Source organism: Ceratotherium simum, chromosome 3 (assembly GCF_057802395.1).
Source record: "Ceratotherium simum simum isolate JZ-2026a chromosome 3, ASM5780239v1, whole genome shotgun sequence".
Classification (NCBI taxonomy): domain Eukaryota; kingdom Metazoa; phylum Chordata; class Mammalia; order Perissodactyla; family Rhinocerotidae; genus Ceratotherium; species Ceratotherium simum.
Genome location: NC_141902.1, coordinates 14146606 through 14164605, shown reverse-complemented (window position 1 = coordinate 14164605; position 18000 = coordinate 14146606). Strand labels below are relative to the sequence as shown.

General features: G+C 49.7%; 1 pseudogene; it reads right to left on the bottom strand.

Moving 5' to 3' along the window:
• Positions 1-6653: 6653 nt before the first annotated feature.
• On the bottom strand, positions 6654-6769 carry LOC147917420 (U2 spliceosomal RNA; annotated as a pseudogene).
• Between the last annotated feature and the right edge of the window lie 11231 nt (positions 6770-18000).

Here is an 18000-nt window from a genome sequence, read left to right as displayed (position 1 = left end):
CTAGCCCATGTCTCCCTGGGACCCTGACTCCTGGGCCCAGTACCCTCCCTAGTGGCCTGTGTTTCAGATGTGAGAAACCACAGTGACATAAAGCGATTGAAGAGGGCATCGATAGCCTCATGGTGTCCATGGGTGGGGTTGCCTTCTAACACAAGCTCTTGGGGAGCGCCCACACGCACCTGCTGGGGCGTGAGGAGCTCGGCTTCCAAATTTTATTCAGTCCCAGCTGAATTTGCTGGCACCTGCTCTGGGACATAGGGCCGCCAGTAGCCTGGTTATGTTTCCATCCACCCCCTATACTGTTTTCCTCCCTAACACTGCCATCACCATCTCCACCTTCCAATTAAAAAAAGAAATGTAGAAAAAAGAGAAAGAAAATGGGAGAGAAAAGACCCCTTCCCCTCCAAAAAAATCTAAGTCTCAAGATTTATGCTAGATGGAGCAGGATCAATTGCAATGGAAGATGCTTTTCACATTATACACTACTAATAGATGGCACGTGTTTTATAAATACACACATGACGCCTGTGGAGCCCACTCCACCCTGCAAGGTACATACTGCTTGTTTCACCACTTTACTGATAAAGAAAGAGGCTCAGGGAATCGAGGGACCAGCCAGTCAATGCCAGAGGTGGGGCTGGACCCTCCTCCTGACTACAAATCTCCACGGATGCATAAATTTATTTCCCAGATGAGTCTGGCCTGCAGCCTGAGACAAGCCTCCTGGTGGATGGTGTTGCTCAGAGATGCTACTGAGAAGAGATTAATTAACATAAAAGACCTAAAGGCAGCAAGGCCCTGGGGTAACCAGCACAGATGTGGGGTAACGGGGCCAGCAAAACGAGGTCAGGTTGCAGGCTGAGCTCATGGAGGATGCTGGCAGGGATGACTAGAAATGGCTGGAGGGCTGGATACCAGCTCAAGATAGGTTTGTGCTGGCCTGAGAGCTGGCCCTGCCCAGGAAAGAGCAAGAGGGGCAGGCAGAGGGAGTCCTGAGTGGGGAGGACCCTCTCAGTGTGCAGGTGGCTGGATTATATTGCAATCTCCACTCCCAGGAAATGTGAGGTCTCGTAGAAAGGACCTTGTCCCTCACAACCAAAGGCTTAGAGGTGGAGCTTTGATTCAGCTGGAGGCAAAGTCAAGATGGGACCAGAGGTGCAGTAGGGATGGGGTGAAAACGTCATGAGGAACGAACTCAGTTGTGTTCAAACACGGAACCCACCCCCCCACCCCCCTTCCTGAGGTCGTTTTGTACCGTCCAGCCCCCTGGCCTGAAGACACACCAGCAAAGCGGGGCTGGGGGCTGGGGGAGACAAACAGGTGGGGAGGCCTCACCCACAGACAGTGCTCTCTGGAGAAGACCATTTTCCCCAGTTCCTTGCAGGTCAGCCGAGGAAAGCCTTCAGGAGAAACCCACAGTCCCCCTTCCCCGATGCCCCACCCTTCTTGGAGAGCGCCGAGGACACGGACAGTCTGGCTTGTTAAAACCAGCAGGTGCTTCAACGCCACACTCCCGACTGAGTGCCCAGATGTGCCAGGCCCATGGGCTAGGTGCCACAGAGGATAGCAGCCCCTGCCCACGGAGGCTTCCAGGGAAGGGGGCACCAGCAAGCAGGCAAACCGCAGCAGATGGCGTCAGACCGGGGCCTGAGGCAGCACAGCCTGGGCCAGCGAGGGCTGCGGCTGAGAGCTGTTGGAGAGGCCGTGGAAGCGCACAGGGTCTCGCGCCTGTCTGCTTTCCTCCTGGTGGCTCCTGATGAGCTTTGGCCTTGCCTCTCCCCAGAAACTGCACATGCGTGCATACACACACACACACACACACACAAACATTTGTGGCCACTCTGCGTGCACTGCCTCAGGGAAGGGATGTGACGACAGAAAGAGGAGAAAAAGTATAAAAAGAAAGTCTTCCTGACCTCTGAGAATTCCAACTCCTTAGAGGAAGGTAAGACACAGGCACGGATTTGGAAACCGCTTCATGAGGAACAGTGAAGCTTGCCAGCCTCTCCCACTAGACAGAGTCCCTGGGATTGGGCAGAGGGCAGAGTTGGGGGTGTCATGAGATGTACATAGAAGTGGGTGGCCCTGAGAAAGGGGCCCTGCCCAAGTTTCCTGGGATGAGCCCAGAGGAGGTGGCATAGGTCCAGGTTAGAAACAGCCATGTGGTGTCAGGCAGATGGGCTTCTGCATCACTGCGGGCGACAGAAAGAATCCTGTGTACTCGGTAATGCAGGGGCCTGGAGGAGAGAGCAGCCAAGGAGAGCCCTTGTGGACAAGAAGTGACAGCCCAGAAGTGACCAGATAGGGGATTCCAGGGGATGCCATATGGATGGCTGGCCTGGAGGATCAAATGAGCTCCAGCCTCCTCCTCTGTACTGAGTAAGCCCACCTGGACTCAGGACCATCCCAGGAACTTTGGGGGGACAAGGGGACCAGCTAGTCTCTGGATTGACAAGACGCAGTATCTGCCACCTCAGGGAAATAGGGACTGAAATACAGAAATGAGGATGAGGTACGAACATCAATTCTTGCACACCCAAACGTGTGTATTGAAATTCTAACCTGTTGTAAGATAGAAAACCAGAATCTATAAGGGCAACATCTATATGATAAAAGCCTACAAACAAAGACAAACAATAAACTGGGGGAAATTATTACACCCTACATAACAAAAATACTAAGTCCCTTCTTATATGAAGAACTCTTATAAATGAATAAGATAAAGACTGACAAGCAATAGGACAGTTCATAAAGGATATAAATAGGGTTCACAGAAGAAATACAAATGACTTCTTACCATTTGAAACATATTCCTCAGCCATAATTAGAGAAAATTAAGATTATAATGAGATACCATTTTTCCCCTATCACATGGGAGAAGGTTTGCACGTTTAACAAAGCCTGATGCTAGTGAGAGGACGGACAGGGAAACAGCCTCTCCCCATGACCGGTGATGGGAAGGTAAACCAGCAAGGCTTCTTTGGAGAGCACGTTGGCAACGTCTATCAAAATTAAAGTACACGTTTCCTTTGACCCTGTCGTTCCAGTCCTAGGAATTTACCCTGCAGGGACATTCCTACATGTCCACAAGGATGTTCACAGTAGCAGTGCTTGTAGTGGCAAAAAAATGGATACAACCTAAATGTCTATTAACAGGGAACTGGAGAAATAAATAAATAATGACATGTCAACGGAGTACCATGTGGCCATTCAAAATGAAGTAGATCTGCCTATGTTGACATGGAGAGATCTCAGAGATACATTGTTAATTTAAAAAAAAAATAGCAAGTTGCAGAACACAACATACAGCTGTCTGCCATTTGCAGTTTTAAAAACGAATCTATATGCAAATATATGCATGTTTATGCATGGACATTTCAAAAGAGGCACAGAGGTTAAACAAATGTCCACATATTCTCACGGGATAATTTTGTACTGTTTGAATGGTTCAGCATCTGTGGATTTTTTCTTTTTGTAAGAGCATTATGAGTCAAAGGGGAGAGCAGGAGCAAAGGAGCAGTGGCAGGAAGACGCAGAGAGTCCTCTGTTGGCCTAGGGCCAAGGGGGGTTGTGCACAGGGAATTAGTGGTTTCCACGTGGACAGCCTCAGATGCAGGGACAGGGGCTGAGTCACAACCATCCTGGACGCTGTGACAAAAGTCCACAAATTTCCAAAGGCAAGCATGCTGACGTGTTCCAGAACAGTTTATCCTTGAGGAAGGAGCACTGGAGGGGCTCCATGTGGGGCTAGGAAGGACTGAGGGGGGGTCTGCAGGGAGAGACGGAAAATTAGCCCTCTTGTCCCTGCTGGGCTGTGGTCACTCTGCCAAAACAGCTCCTGTTTCTCAGTGAAATCTACCTAGGCTCAAAGGTGAGATCGACAAAAAGTTTGAAAGAATTATTTTAGATTATTATTAGGAAAGATGCAAATGTTTGCACAAGATAAAAGAAGAAATTCAAAGCATAATAACGGATAAGCAATGAGGGAACTAGAAACATAAATTCAGACAAAGTCAATTCAAATTCAAACAGGGAGACCCCATTTTCATCCATCAGATTCGTAAAAATGTTGATTGCTGCCGTTCAGTGTTGATGAGGGTGTGGGAAAACAGGCCGCCTCAACTGGACAGAGTGAAGATCATCCCAATCTTTTCGGAGAATTAGGCAGTAGCAACATGTTAAATGTGGATTCACTCTGATCCAGAAATTCCTCTGATGGGAATCCACACTCTGGTATTCTCACACAAGGCATATACAAGGATGTTCACCACAGCATTGTTTATCTAGCAACATGTTGGAAACAACCTAAATGGCCATCAGTCAGAGACTGAATAAACAACTTACGGTACATCTATACCATGGAATCCTTAAAAGACTGAGGCAGATTTACATACGCTGACATGGAATGATCTCCAAGGCACATTGACAAGTGAAACTAGCAAGTCAAAAGTATGGCACGTTTAGTATAATATTTTTATTTAAAGTCCCTCCAAATCCTAATGTCACCGACTAGGTGCCTCAGGAAACTCAAAGGTGGATTTGGAAGCAATTAACTGTTTTTCCAGGTTGTTTCTTTTCCTTTTGTGTGTTAAGGAGGTGTACCCCAGCAGCCATCCTGAAACTGACCAAGCCTCACCTCAAGAGCTATGCCCATGACCTTTGCCTTATTTTTAATGCAAAGATCTCTCCAGGAGGAGCTTAGGCCTCATTATGTTGCTTCTCATATGGAGAAGCATGTTCTCCAACTGAGCCTGTGCAAGCAAATACCCGACTCTCCCTTTTGAATATTCATTCCTCAACCAAATAAAATTTCCTGCTTTCCTGTGTTCCAGGACACCATGACTTTGGAAATGATTCCCCATGGCCTCCTATTTGCTTTGCAAATACACTTTACTTCGTGAGACAACTTCCACTGGTGTGGAGTCTTGTTTAACTCACCAGGAGGCAAGCCCACTTGGTTCGGTAACACTAAGACTATCTCATACATAGAAGCAGGTCTAGAAGGATGTACACACACTATGCAGAGTGGTTACTTCTAGGGAGGAAAGGGGAATTGGTAGAGCAGTGACGAAGAGGGACTGTAAGTTTTACTACATACGTTTCTGTGTTGTTAGATTTTTATTTCTTTATTTTTAGACAATGACCCTGCACTAATGTATTACTTAGCAGCGGTATGCACAGCCACGTTTTGTGTAGACCCTGGCTTCGTTAGTTACCAGCTGTGTAAGAGGCAAAAAAACTAAACCTCGATGAGCCTCACTTTTTTTTTCTATAAAAACAGGGCTACCAGTAGGCTTGTTGGAAGGATTAAATAAGTTCATAAAAGCAAAATGCTTGGAAAAGAGCCCTACCCATGGGAAGAGCTCCAATTATTATTACTTGTGTAATTAAACATGAACTTGGTTTCACAAGTAGGCTGTGCCTGCGTGGATGGAGAATCCCACGCCAACAAGGCCGACTCACCTGAGTGTGGGCTTGAGCAGGGAGGGAGATGCCTGCTGTGTATGTTTGTGTTGAAAGGAGGCTCATGTCTCCTGGAGGGTGGGAAGCCAGATTAAGAAGACACAGAAGAGTCAACCATACTTCAATTAAAAAAAAAGAACACAGAAGACCCGTGTGCTGAGCAGCAGCGGGCTGGTGTGGACAGTTCTTCCTGTGGGACATCATCACGCTGGCTTGATTTGGTTTGAGATCACCAGGGTCATTGACCAAAGCAGGGGCAGCCCATCTGGTCCAAGACATGAGCTCTTCTAGGGAACCACTGAGGACATGTGACTTTGGAGGATGGACAGTGGTGTTCAGGATCCTCCCGTAGGTGCTGGTTAGGAGCTGCTGGCACTCTGCCAGCAGGGAGCTGCTGGGAGCAAAGTCACCCCGGGCCTCGGACCAGGAAAGTCATTTATGTAGCCCTTGTACTTTGGAGACTCATGCAGATTGCTATGTTTCCATCAGCAACAAATTCCACTGATAACTTTAAGGACATTTTAAATTTTTTGCAAATTGATGACGTTTTCCTCTCTCTGTTGATAGAAATTAGGCACAACTTTTTTTTCCCCTTCACAAACAATATACTTCTGAAAAGGAAATTCTTCAACAGGGGTGATCAGCCTTCCCTGGAATGAGAACTTAAAAATGCATGCCGAGTTGTAGTAAGAAGATAAGCAAAGCTAGAATGATCCATGTGGTACTGGATTAGCGCTGGAGGCATCAGTAAGAACGCATGTTTCACTTAGTATAGAAACAGATGGTTACATATAGAAATAGTTACACTGTAGGTGTGGATATATACATGTAGGCTAGTAAACACACATATATCTTTGCTCTGTCACCTGAGGGCCTGAGACATGACACCCTAGTTGACACCCAGATCTTGGTTTCTGGAACCATTCTCCAATAATAGAAACCAGGGCTCCTTGTAGAACAGACTGATTCTAGGACTGCAGTCGGAAATATACAAGATGAGCCTGGAGCATCTTGCAGTGCCAGAAGGTAAGGAAGTGCTCACAATACAAACACAGTGATGGAGTATGTCAAAGGGCACAGGAGCCGACTGAAAGAGCTCCCAATGGCCTGAGCTGGAACATTTTGAGCAATAAAGTAACGTAGAACTGGATTACAACCCAGAGTATAAATGAGTCCATATTGATATAAATAAATGATTGAATACATTAATAAATGGAGAGGAAGAGACATATCTTTGGTGCAGAACAATTTAAACTGATAAGAACAGATACTACACCTGATCTTAGCCAAAAGGCCGAGAAGCAATTGGCCGAGAATAATTTAAAAACAGAAATGCATGCAAAGTCCAGAAATGCTCAAGATAATGTCTTGGCATTTTCAGAAAAAGATATATATATTTGTGTTACTTGTCTATAAATATTTTGCTTGGAAAAGCTTCAAAAATCTCAGAGAGGTGCCATTTTTTAGAGCATTTAATTATGCAAATATAAATATGTATGTACATATATACAATATATGCTGTAAAATATACATTTAAATGCTATAAAATATATATATTATATATACATATACATGCTGTAACACCTCAATCCTGGCAAAGTTGCAAGAAACCTAGCACGTGCATCCCTTGCTGTGAGCAAGGTAAGTTCCTACACGCCTTTTGGACAGCACCTTGTTACTACCTATCAAGAACTAGAAAAACATTCAGGGGCGGGCCCCGTGGCTTAGCGGTTAAGTGCACGCGCTCCGCTACTGGCCGCCCGGGTTCGGATCCCGGGCGTGCACCGACGCACCGCTTCTCCGGCCATGCTGAGGCTGCGTCCCACATACAGCAACTAGAAGGATGTGCAACTATGACGTACAACTATCTACTGGGGCTTTGGGCCAAGGAGGAGGATTGGTAATAGATGTTAGCTCAGAGCCGGTCTTCCTCAGCAAAAAGAGGAGGATTAGCATGGATATTAGCTCAGGGCTGATCTTCCTCACACACACACACAAAAAAAACGAAAAACATTCATACCCTTGAACACAGGAGTTTCTTTCTTTTCTGAGAATTAATCATAAGGAAATATAAATCCAAAAGAAAAGACAGCAAAAAAAGCAAATTGCATTTTTGCTGCTATCTTATTTAAATGAGCAAAACTGGAAACTAAATGTTCCACAGAAGGTTACAAAATGACACAGTCACTTGGTGTAATATTACTTAATTACTAAAAAGGAGGATATGAGGACTATATAGGAACATGGAAAATGCTTATGAGCATTTATGAGAAGGAAGTATAGAGCAAAACATGTAACTATACTATAATATGACTTTATAAAAAGTACGCATACATGGCTGGAGGCCTGGGAAACTGAGCGGTTGACCGTGGACTTGACCGTGGACACCTGGACCCCGGTTGACCGTGGACTTGACCGTGGACACCTGGACCCTTCTCCACCGCCCCGGATGCCCAGCCTCTCCTCCCTCCTCCAGGGCCCATAGCTGCCTGCTGAATTCATCACCTGGTGTACTCCTGGGGAGCTTAATGCATATTTTTGAAAGAAATGTTTTGTTAGTGATGTTCTGATGGTCTGTGATGTTCTAAAAATTCTCCTAAATATTTACTGGCGAACCTGGATTCACATTTGAACAGTGTCTGCCAATGCCTAGTCCCACTGAGGCTAAACCAAAACCTCCCACGACTCACACATCCTATTCAAAGTTTCCGTTACTATCACACAGCCACCTACCAGCTCTCTCCAACGAGTGCAAGAAAGCCCCTGCTCGCCCTCATAGGAAGCAGAGGATTGTAAAAGGTCAAGCAGCACTCAAAAAAGAGCTGCTTAAAATGCGACAGGGCTTTCCAGGCTTCAATCTTATCTGAGAATCTAAGAATCAAGACACTCCATACCTGCCTGGGTTACTACAGTCCAGGGAAAGGGGCGGAGCTAAAGACCTCCAGGGTTTGGTGGGACCTAGAAGCGGGGCTGGGACCGGGGGCTGCACTGGCCACCCAGGGGCAACTACGTAAAGCAGTGAGCAGAGCTGCGTAGAAATGGAGTGCAGACCACAGATGTAATCATACATGTCCTAGGAGCCACATTAAAAAGAGTAAAAAATAGGTGACATTAATTTTAATATAGTTTGTTTAATCCAAAATCTCCAAAATATTATCATTTCAACATGTAATTGATAAAAATTATTGTTATTTAGTTTGCATTCTTTTTTTCATACTGAATCTTAGAAATCCAGCATGTTTTGTACTTGCAGCAGATCTCAATTCAGATCAGCTGTATTTCAAGCGCTCAGTAGTCCCATGTGAGCAGAAGCTACCATATCAAACAGCACACACCTAGAACTTGTATCCGTTTCCTTTTCTTTTCTTCTCCCATTCCTTCCTCTCCTCCTCTCTCTCTCCTCCCTCCCTTCCTTCCTTTGCTTAAAACAGATCGTTCTTTAGAAACTGAGACATATAGGGCTGGCCCCGTGACTTAGTGGTTAAGTGCGCGCGCTCCGCTGCTGGCAGCCCGGGTTCGGATCCCGGGCGCGCACTAACGCACCACTTCTCCGGCCATGCTGAGGCCGCGTCCCACATACAGCAACTAGAAGGCTGGGCAACTATGACATACAACTATCTACTGGGGCTTTGGGGGGAAAAATAAATAAATAAATAACATTAAAAAAAAAAAAGAATATCACGCCAGAAACAAATAAAAAAAAAAAAATAGAAACTGAGACATATGTCTACCTGCCTACAAAATTCATCCAGGCAGAGAATCCTGGGAAACCTCATTTTCCAGAATTCTCAGCTGTCCAGCGGCTGTTCTTCCTTGAGTGCTGCAGCACGCACGTGAGCAGACACCTTCTTTGGGCTTCTCGCAGCCCCCTGGTTAGACTCCCCTGGGCACCTCCAGCCCCCACCCACTCATCCTCCACGGTTGTAGGTAACCAAGATGAGCTGTCTCCCTCCTCGGAGTGATGGGGGCAGGCTTATGCAGGCCCTTCATTCTTTTCTGGCAGAGTCTTCAGTATTTGGCAAGACTCGCCACATCTTTTTCGTGACTGGAGTTGCACTTTGCATTGGAAGTTGGCTGGTGGCCAGAAGGCTCTTCTAGCCTGGAGCGTCCCTGCCTCCTCCTGCCGGAGGAAAACTTTGAGTGCCAAAGTAGGGGTCTTGCAGAATTAATTACAGATACTGTCGCATGCCCCTTAACAGTCCTGGAAAACTGCTCAGGGAAATAAGCTCCTGGAGACAGATCTTGAGAGGAGGACTTTTGAGGGGATGGGAGGGATAGGGAGTAGGAAGTCATCTTCTCAGCGTAATTTTACCAGAAGTCATTACTTCTTTATTTGCATTTCCTTTCATTATCAAAGTTAAAAAAAAAGCACACAATTGCAGTTATGCAACGGTTTCTGCAGTGGCTGTGCGCCCGAAAGCCCTCACTCGGCTGTGTGTGAGTCGGCACATCCCTGGCTTCCCGCACTCAGGGCAACAGGAGGCACTGGGAATTTCTCAAATGTTCACAAGAATGTTGAGAGGGAGTTCTGAGTAATCACAATTCCCTTGAACTTCTTGTGGGAAAATGCAGTCCCGATTTCCTTTTAGAGACAAAGGTCTTTGAAAGCTGCTTGCCATGAGCGTTTTTATTTGTTTATGCTGCAGGGAACGGTAAGAATGCACTTCTGTCGAAGGCCTGGCAAGTGAAAAATCCTGCAAGTGAAAAATCCTGCCACGGGGACGTCACGGCCCTGAGCACAGAGTCAACTCAAAATCTCCAGGCACCAACACCTGCTGTATTTCTGATCCACTCAGCTCTGGTGGCTTGGTTGTTAAAGTGATCAGCCAAATAAAACTGTCCATGTCCTTGTTACCTTTTCTCATAGGGACCCAACCCTTTACGTCTCCCCCCACCTCTGTTCTCTCCTGCCCTGTAGGTGTCTCCCGCTCAGAACCTCAGAAACCAAGTGTCCAGGGAGACAAGCAGGACCTGCCTACTGTGTGGGCAGCCAAGGAGCCGCACCTCGCCCAGCCCTGGCTGCAGAGCTCTCACCTCAATTGGAGTCTCTGTCCTGTGCTGCGTCCTCTCTGGCTTCCCATCCCCACCTGCCACATTGACAATTAGATTAAATAAGGAGAAGGCAAAGAAAGAAAAGGAAAGGAAAGGAAAAAAAGAAGCCAACCCAAGCCAAGATACCCAGGTCCCCTTTCTGCAGTGGGGGATAGCTCTGGTGGCAGCTGCTGTCTGACCCACAGGCGCAACTGAAGGTGGGGATTTGGAGACAAGAAGATGCTGTGGGGCTGATGGAGCCTGCAGTGTGGGAAGCGGTTCCACTCTGTTGAGGCAGCCTGACCAAGGCCCACAAGTGGCTGCTCACTCCTCCCAGCCTGGCCATGCTGGTCTAGCCTGAGCTCTCAGCACCTGTCACCAGGCTGTTGTTTTTTTTAAGGAGCACAATAATAAACTCTTTTGAGGGTCTCGGCCAACATAAACTTTATAATTCCGAAATAGCCCAGGTGCAGAGTGGCCTTATTCCCTCAAAGGGTTCTGGGCCAACTCCTACCTTTCCGGAGTGGTGCAGAGGGAGGGCCAGCCCATGGGGCGCATGGACCTCTTTGCCCCCAGCTGGCCGTCAGCTCACTCTGTGGTGGTCCAGGCTCCCTGTGGGGACCACATAAGCATCACTCCTCTTTGCTAAGAAGCAAGACTCCAGGGAACACCTACGTGGGAAAGCATGGGCTGTAAGTTTTTGCACCAGCTTCACTAAAGTTTTTCTGTTGTTCCTTCAGTCATCTAATCGACATTTACAGAAAGTCTAGGGGCTAGGGACATGGAACTGAACACCTTGCGGTCCTGGCTTTGAGGGGCCCCAACTGGACAGCTGGAAAGGCCCACCTCCTGCGTATCCCTGGTTTTCCCTCCCGGAGATGGAGAGACCGCACTGTGAAAAGTGCCTACAGAGCAGTTTCATCCCTCTGTGAATGAGCTTTGGCAAGCACTGGTCTGAGTCACAGTCTTGGTGACACAGAGCACGTGGCTTTAAATTGCCCAGAAATATGACTGGCACCCTAGCCCGTGCCTCCCCACCCTGAGGGGTTCTGAGTGAGCCACTGGCAGCTCAGAACAAGACATCCGAAGATTATCCTTCTTGATTTCTGAAAGCCAGCTGTTGAGTTTCAAGGCCTTGTCCGTACATGGTGAATTCCTTGAAGGCAGTTGAAGTAACCACTGATTTTTTTTTTTTTTTAACTCCCTAAGCTAAGCGTCTTTTTCTGAGAGGAGCAAATTCCCCTGCAGGTCTTCTGAGCTTGAGGGGAAGGTGGAGAATGTTCTTACTTGGAAGTTGTGTGGGACCCAGTTCAAACAGGTTTCTGGTGACACCTTGATTCCTGACCCTGGAAACTCATGGGGGCTGGCCGAGGGTCTGCCTCAGTCATGGTTCACTGCAGCCACACCCCAGAACTGGTCCCTGCTCCTGACCTGCTCTGGGTCTGGTGTGACCCACAGGGTATGTCTGCCTGACCATCCCTGGAGCCGCCCCACCTCTCCTAAGCAGGACAGAACAGAGATGGGAGAAGGCAGTGGGCAGCCACTCTGGTGTCCACCAAGCTGGCTGGAAGCCAGGCAGCTGGTGGCTTGTTAGCTACAGGCTGAGGCCTGACTCATGGCCCCGTCACAGCCCTTGGTGGAGGACTGACCTATAGAGGAAATTACACAGCACTCTGTGGCCCATGGTAGAGACAGGGGCTTTTCCAACTGCATCAACTGGGAAGCAGCCTTCACCCACGCCGGAATCTAAGGCTTGGGGACCCTCGCTAACTTCAGTCCTGGTGACTACGGGAAGGGGGTGGCCTATGCAAACCCCTTGCACAGTACCCCATTGGCTAGCAGGGCAATCACAACCCCCAACCATCTGTGACCGAGCTGCCATTCTCACCACGCCAGCCTTCCACACACAGTCCAGTCATAGCCATTCACGCAGAATCCACACAGGCCCCGGGAGCTCGCTGAGGGACCCTCAGTCAGAAAAGACAGCGCCTCCAATGGAGCCAAAGGGCCACTCTTCCTCTCAGGTAGCTGTTTGACCCTGAGCAACTAAATTAAACTTGCTGTATCTCAGTTTCCTTATCTGTAAAATGGGTCTAGAACCTCCCTCATAAAGTTGTGGTGAGGGTTAGGTGAGAATGTATGCAAACGGCCTGACACAGAGCCGGGCACATAATGGGTGCTGGATATACGTTCCTTGTTCTAAGCCGGCTCTGACGCAAAATTTAAATTGCACCAGCCCCCAGGGCTCAACTCTCAGTTATCTGTCTCCTTCCCCCCTATCCAGTCCCCCAACTCTTCATGCAAATGTGTGGCTGGAGGGGGAGACAAGCTCCCTCATCATAACCGAGGAGTTGGTTCCTCTGGGTGAAGGGTTGGCCTAGCTTGAGACGCCCACCCAAGGGGCAGACCACTGAGAAGGATCCTTTTCCACCCTCCCCTTGCACAACCCAGGGCCATCCTGCAGGAAGCAAGAGGTAGAGGGGACTGGCCACCTGCCCCCAAAGGTGGGGGAGAAGAGTGCCTGGAGCACGGGAGGGAAGACGTGATGGGTGGCACCCCAGGCCCCACACCTGGAGTTGGTCCTAGGAGCCGCCTCTAGGAGAACCTTCACCCCATGAGGACTCTGTGATGAGTTAGAATGTTCTGGAATCCAGAGGGCAGGGCTCTTTTGTAGATTCTTCCAGCCCACCTGTGCTGTCATCTGGGGCAAGGGCTGTACTGCAATCCCCTCCCATGACGGGGGCCCCATGCTGGGCTGACCTTGTGCAGTTATGGGGAGGCCTGAAGGGTGGCAAGGCCTGCAGGGTGGGGAGGCCAAGGTCCTGCCTCTCCAGGAAGTGCCAAGGAAATAGATCAAGAAAGTGGGTAACAAGGAAATACTGCCTGAGGACCCTCCCTCCGCCAAACTCTCGCTCCACAGTCATCCTGAAGCTCCCGCACCTCCTGCTGTGCCTGCTGTTCCCTCAGCCTGGAGACCAATGCACCAGCACCCCCAGCTCCGGATCCCCTCCTCAGGGCTCCTGTTAGGGCTCTGGTCCCCTCCTGGGCTCCAGTCTGTCTCAACCACCAGCCTGGGAGCTCCCAGAGGTCGAGGCCAGCTCTTGGGCCTGGTCCCCTGAACCTTGCACAACGCCCCGCAGATAGTAGGTCCTTGGTATTTGCAGAAAGTCTGTGGTGAAGCTGAATGCAGTTGTGCATAAGGGGAACAAATCCACTGTGCACCTACTATGTGCCAGGCCAGTGCTAGGCCGGCACTCAATGCTATCTCATTTAATCACTGTAGTTTGTGTGGTTGCTTCTGTGTAATTCCAGGGTGGCTTTTTTTGCAGACATTCTTCAGCTGCGGTGGGGGTGGGGAGAGCTCTGTTTCTATTTTTATCTCCCCCATTGAAGGGTGCTCTGTTCACAAGTCCCCTTAGCTCCCCTGGTACTTTCCCCTACATTCGGCTGCAACTAGAAGCTTCAGGTTTGCAAAAGGAACTTGTGGCTTCACCTCCAGCCACCTCACCCCCTCCCTCTGAGCCCTGTGGGCCCCAGGACCTGGGTCACCTCTTCCAGAAGGCTCCATCCCGGGCTGGATGGGGGCAGGATCCCTGCTTCCTCCTGGAACCTGGAAACCACCTGGGATGGGACATCTGCTCCCATCATTCCCTGTCCCCAGCAGTTCAAGGGTTCACTTGGGCCCCCCCCCAGCAGCAGCCTGGCAACGGGGGCAGACCAGGACTCTGCATGGCTAAGGAGCTCCCCTTGCACACCCACTGAGATTGGTTTATTTTAATCCATTCCATTCCCTGCTGAGCTTTAGAAAGAGAAGTTTGGGGTTGGAGGGGCAGTGGACACTCTGCGTTGTGACATTACATCTAAGAAGAGCTCGTAGTTACTCTGAATTTGATCATTACGACGACCCTGCATGTGGGTAGGGGGGTAGGGCAATTATTATCTCTAATTTACACATGGGAACCCTGAGGCCCAGAGACGAAGATCACTCGGCTGCTATACTGTCTTTTGAATCCCAACTCAGGGCCACTTTCCACCATCTAGTGCCTCGAAGCTGCAGTCTCCTGGGGTGGAAAACAGAGACTGTGCACCTATTCTGAGCTGGCATATAATAACAGCTGATAGTGAAGTGACACTTAGGTATCACTCTACTGTGCATCAGACACTGTTCAAGTTTTTTCCAGAGATGGACTCTTTAATCCTCACAAAACCCTAAAAGGCAGTATGATTATTCCCATTTTACAGATAAATAGATGGAGGCACTGAGAGGTTAAGAACTTGTCCAAGGTTACATCGCTAGGAAGTATCCAATAAATGTTACTTTTCTTCAACTCTTTTTAGACTATTAACTCTTTCTGGGCAGAAAATGAGACTGGTCCTTAAAGCTGTGCCCTGCACATGAGATCAAGTGTCCCCAATGTTTCTTCATTGCTCTGCTTACAAACAAAGGTGCACTTTTGCTTGCGAGGTACAGTCGTGGATGGTTTATTGGATTTTGTAAAAGCAATATTCCTTTCAACATTTTATGTTGTTGGGATACGAAGAATGTTTGTTTTCATTTTTAAGTAATATGCAGCCACGGGTGCTTTCCTTCAGCTGGCACTCTGCACAAGAGTGGGCCACAGAAGGGGCAGTGACTGAGCAACTCGAGTTTTGAATTGGTCCCCAGGATGGAACGAGGGATTCGGGGGCTTTTCTGGACAGACAGCCCGACCTGCTCTGCTCGGGCTTGCCGGTGGCAGCGACCATGGGGCCACCGCAGGGGACTGGCCACTGATCTGGTGGGAGGGAAGCCCACTCCTCCTCCACGAACAGGAGGCCGGGCGTTTGGGGGTGACTGTTTGACTCTTGAGACATCTGGATGCAGCTATTTTTATACGGTTTTCTCTAAACTGCAAAGACAAAACAAAACCAACTAACATTCGCTGGCAGTGCTGGACATCTGTCCCTCCGGCTCCTCTCGCCCTCCCGTGGGGACAGCGGCACTCCAGGCTGGGCTCAGCGCGGGCACGTGGCGGAGCTGGGCGGTGGGAGGCAGGGCGAGGCCGGCTGTTCCCTCGCCTCCCTGGGCTCGGCCCCCTGCGCCCTCTCGCCCGCCAGGCCTCGGGGGTCACGGCCGCTGCTGGAGCCTGGGGCCCTGCCCCTCACCATTCTACACAGTCCCTTTATTAAACTCTCCAAATTACGCCCTGTGCGGTGACAGCTGGTTCCCGCCTGTTCCCAGTGATGTGCACGACAGATAGTTGAGGCCCTCATCCAGGCCTCACTCCCACCGTATCCAGCCAAAACAGCCTCCACAAACGCCACCCTCCATCCTGGGGGCCCAGAGCCTGGAAGATCTCAGCTCCCCATATTTAAAGGAAATGAGGGGCCTGGTGTCTGGAAGCGTGAATACATCCTGGGGGGAGGTCCCTTAGGAAACTGACAGATGGATGTGCCGAGCACATTCCTCCCAAAGAGGTACCTCTGGAGGCACAGGGGTCGGTCCGGCCATCCACGGATCCCACCGAGACCCTCTCCGTGTCAGGGCCTGTGCTGTTGGCACCAGGGCGCACAGGACTCTCCAGGAGCTTCCAGGCTGCGAACTAATCCATCCTTCCCCCCACCAGCTCCACCAATGCGAGGGCAGGGACGAGCCTCCCAGCTCCTCTGGCAGTTTCCAGCAGCGGCACGAAGGCCACGCCCAGCGCTGTGAGGAACCGGGAGGCCGGAGCTGGGGGCCCTCAACAGTTGCTGGCCTCGGCTTGCGCTGCTCCTGGGATACTGATGGCGGTCAGCTTTCGCAGAAACAGGAAGCGCTCCCAGGCTGGTCCACCCTTCGCACTCAGGGTTTTTTCCAGGTCCAGAGAGCAATATGAAATAGGTCCTGTTCCTGTAACATGAGTCAGCTGAATCCTGTTGGGGCTTCTTCCCCAGGTGCACAGATGTATGGCTGGAGGGTGGGGGCAGGGACTGGAGAGCAAAAAGAGGGGAGGTTGGGGAGCTTCTGACCACCTAATCACCCTAATTACACAACAAGGAAGGGGCCTGGGTTGCAGAGGCAGGCTAGAACCCAGGAATCCCAGCTCGGAGTAGCACCCAACCCTGCTCTTCTCTTGCACTGAGCTGTTTTCTGAGCACTTTTTCTAAACCCCTTGCCAAAGACATAGAGGCTCAGGTCAGACACGTTGTTGAAAACTGGTTGTTCAGAAGCTGGGGAGGGACCATCCTGGCATGTTAAGGAAAGAAAGCCCACCTCCTGAAGCCTTTCCTGATGAGCCCTGTTGGAGTGATCGCTCTCTTCTCTGAAATCCTGTCTCCCAGGATCTCCCACAGTAGACTGTAAAGGTTAATGTTCATCTGTATCAACCCACGTGTCCCATGTGATGTCTGTGCTCCCTCCTCCTGCACCATCCTTTCTTCTCTGTAAGCAATTTTACACCTGAGGAGTGTGTGTTGAATTTGGATGGGCAGTCATTCTAGGAGAGAAGCCACAGAAATCCAAGGACCGGGACTGAAGAAGGTCTAAATGCAGCGCCTTCTGCAGCCCAGGCAGGGGTGAGGTCTGGGGTGGGGATGGGAGTTGGTGCCCGATTAACAGGGGCAGTTGCAACTGTTTTCTGAAGCAGCACAGATAAAAATACTTCCTATTCTCCCCACTACCCTACAACTAATATTAATGGGTGTGTTATTGAGAGCTTACCGTGCGTTAGGCATTTGGATTGCTTCTTTCAACCCTACAGGTAGGAACTATTGAAACCTCCAATTTAAAGATGAGAAAACTGAGGCACAGAAAGGTTAAGTGACATGCTCAAGGCCTCATGGCTGGCAAGTGGTGAGGCGAGGAGGCCGTCCTTAACCGCTATGCTCTACTGCCCGCTCTCTCTGAAGTGATTGGTGGTGGCCCCCTTGCCCTTGATGGGGTGTTGAGGGATCCTCTGAGCAGAGTCACAATGGCTGCCCAAGCAAGCTGTGTTCCAAGATCAAGGAGCTTTTTGTTGTCACCGTGAGGATTCCAACAGTTCCACAACCCCTGAGCTGTGAGAAGTCCTTGCCAGCCTACCCCCTTGGGTGCCCAGTGGGCGTTTGAGGTGAAAAGTGGGAATTAAGAGGACTCCATGAGGAATGCGTTCAGCCCAAGCCAGGCCCCACCCCTGGCACTGCCTACTAGGGGGTGGGTCACTGAACCCTCACCAGAGAGCCTGTTTATTCAGACAGTGATAAGGCTGGAAACCAAGCCAAGATGCAGGGCTAGGAAGCCAGAAAAAATAGGAAAGCTGCCTTCCCTTATCAAGACCACAGAGGCCCAGTTCACTGAGCAGCTGGAACAAAAGGTTCCAATGAAAATTCAAAGTAGCCATTGAAGGAGACAATTTGGAAGGAAAGTCAACACTGTGTAGCCAGTCCACTCCTTCCCAGGGCCAGGGCCAGGCCATCTTTGCTGCATCTGTGAGTGGAGCCCTCAGCAAACAGAAAGGGCACATTCCGTTTAGAACTCACTGAACCTGAAGCTGTCCTGGCTGTCAACAC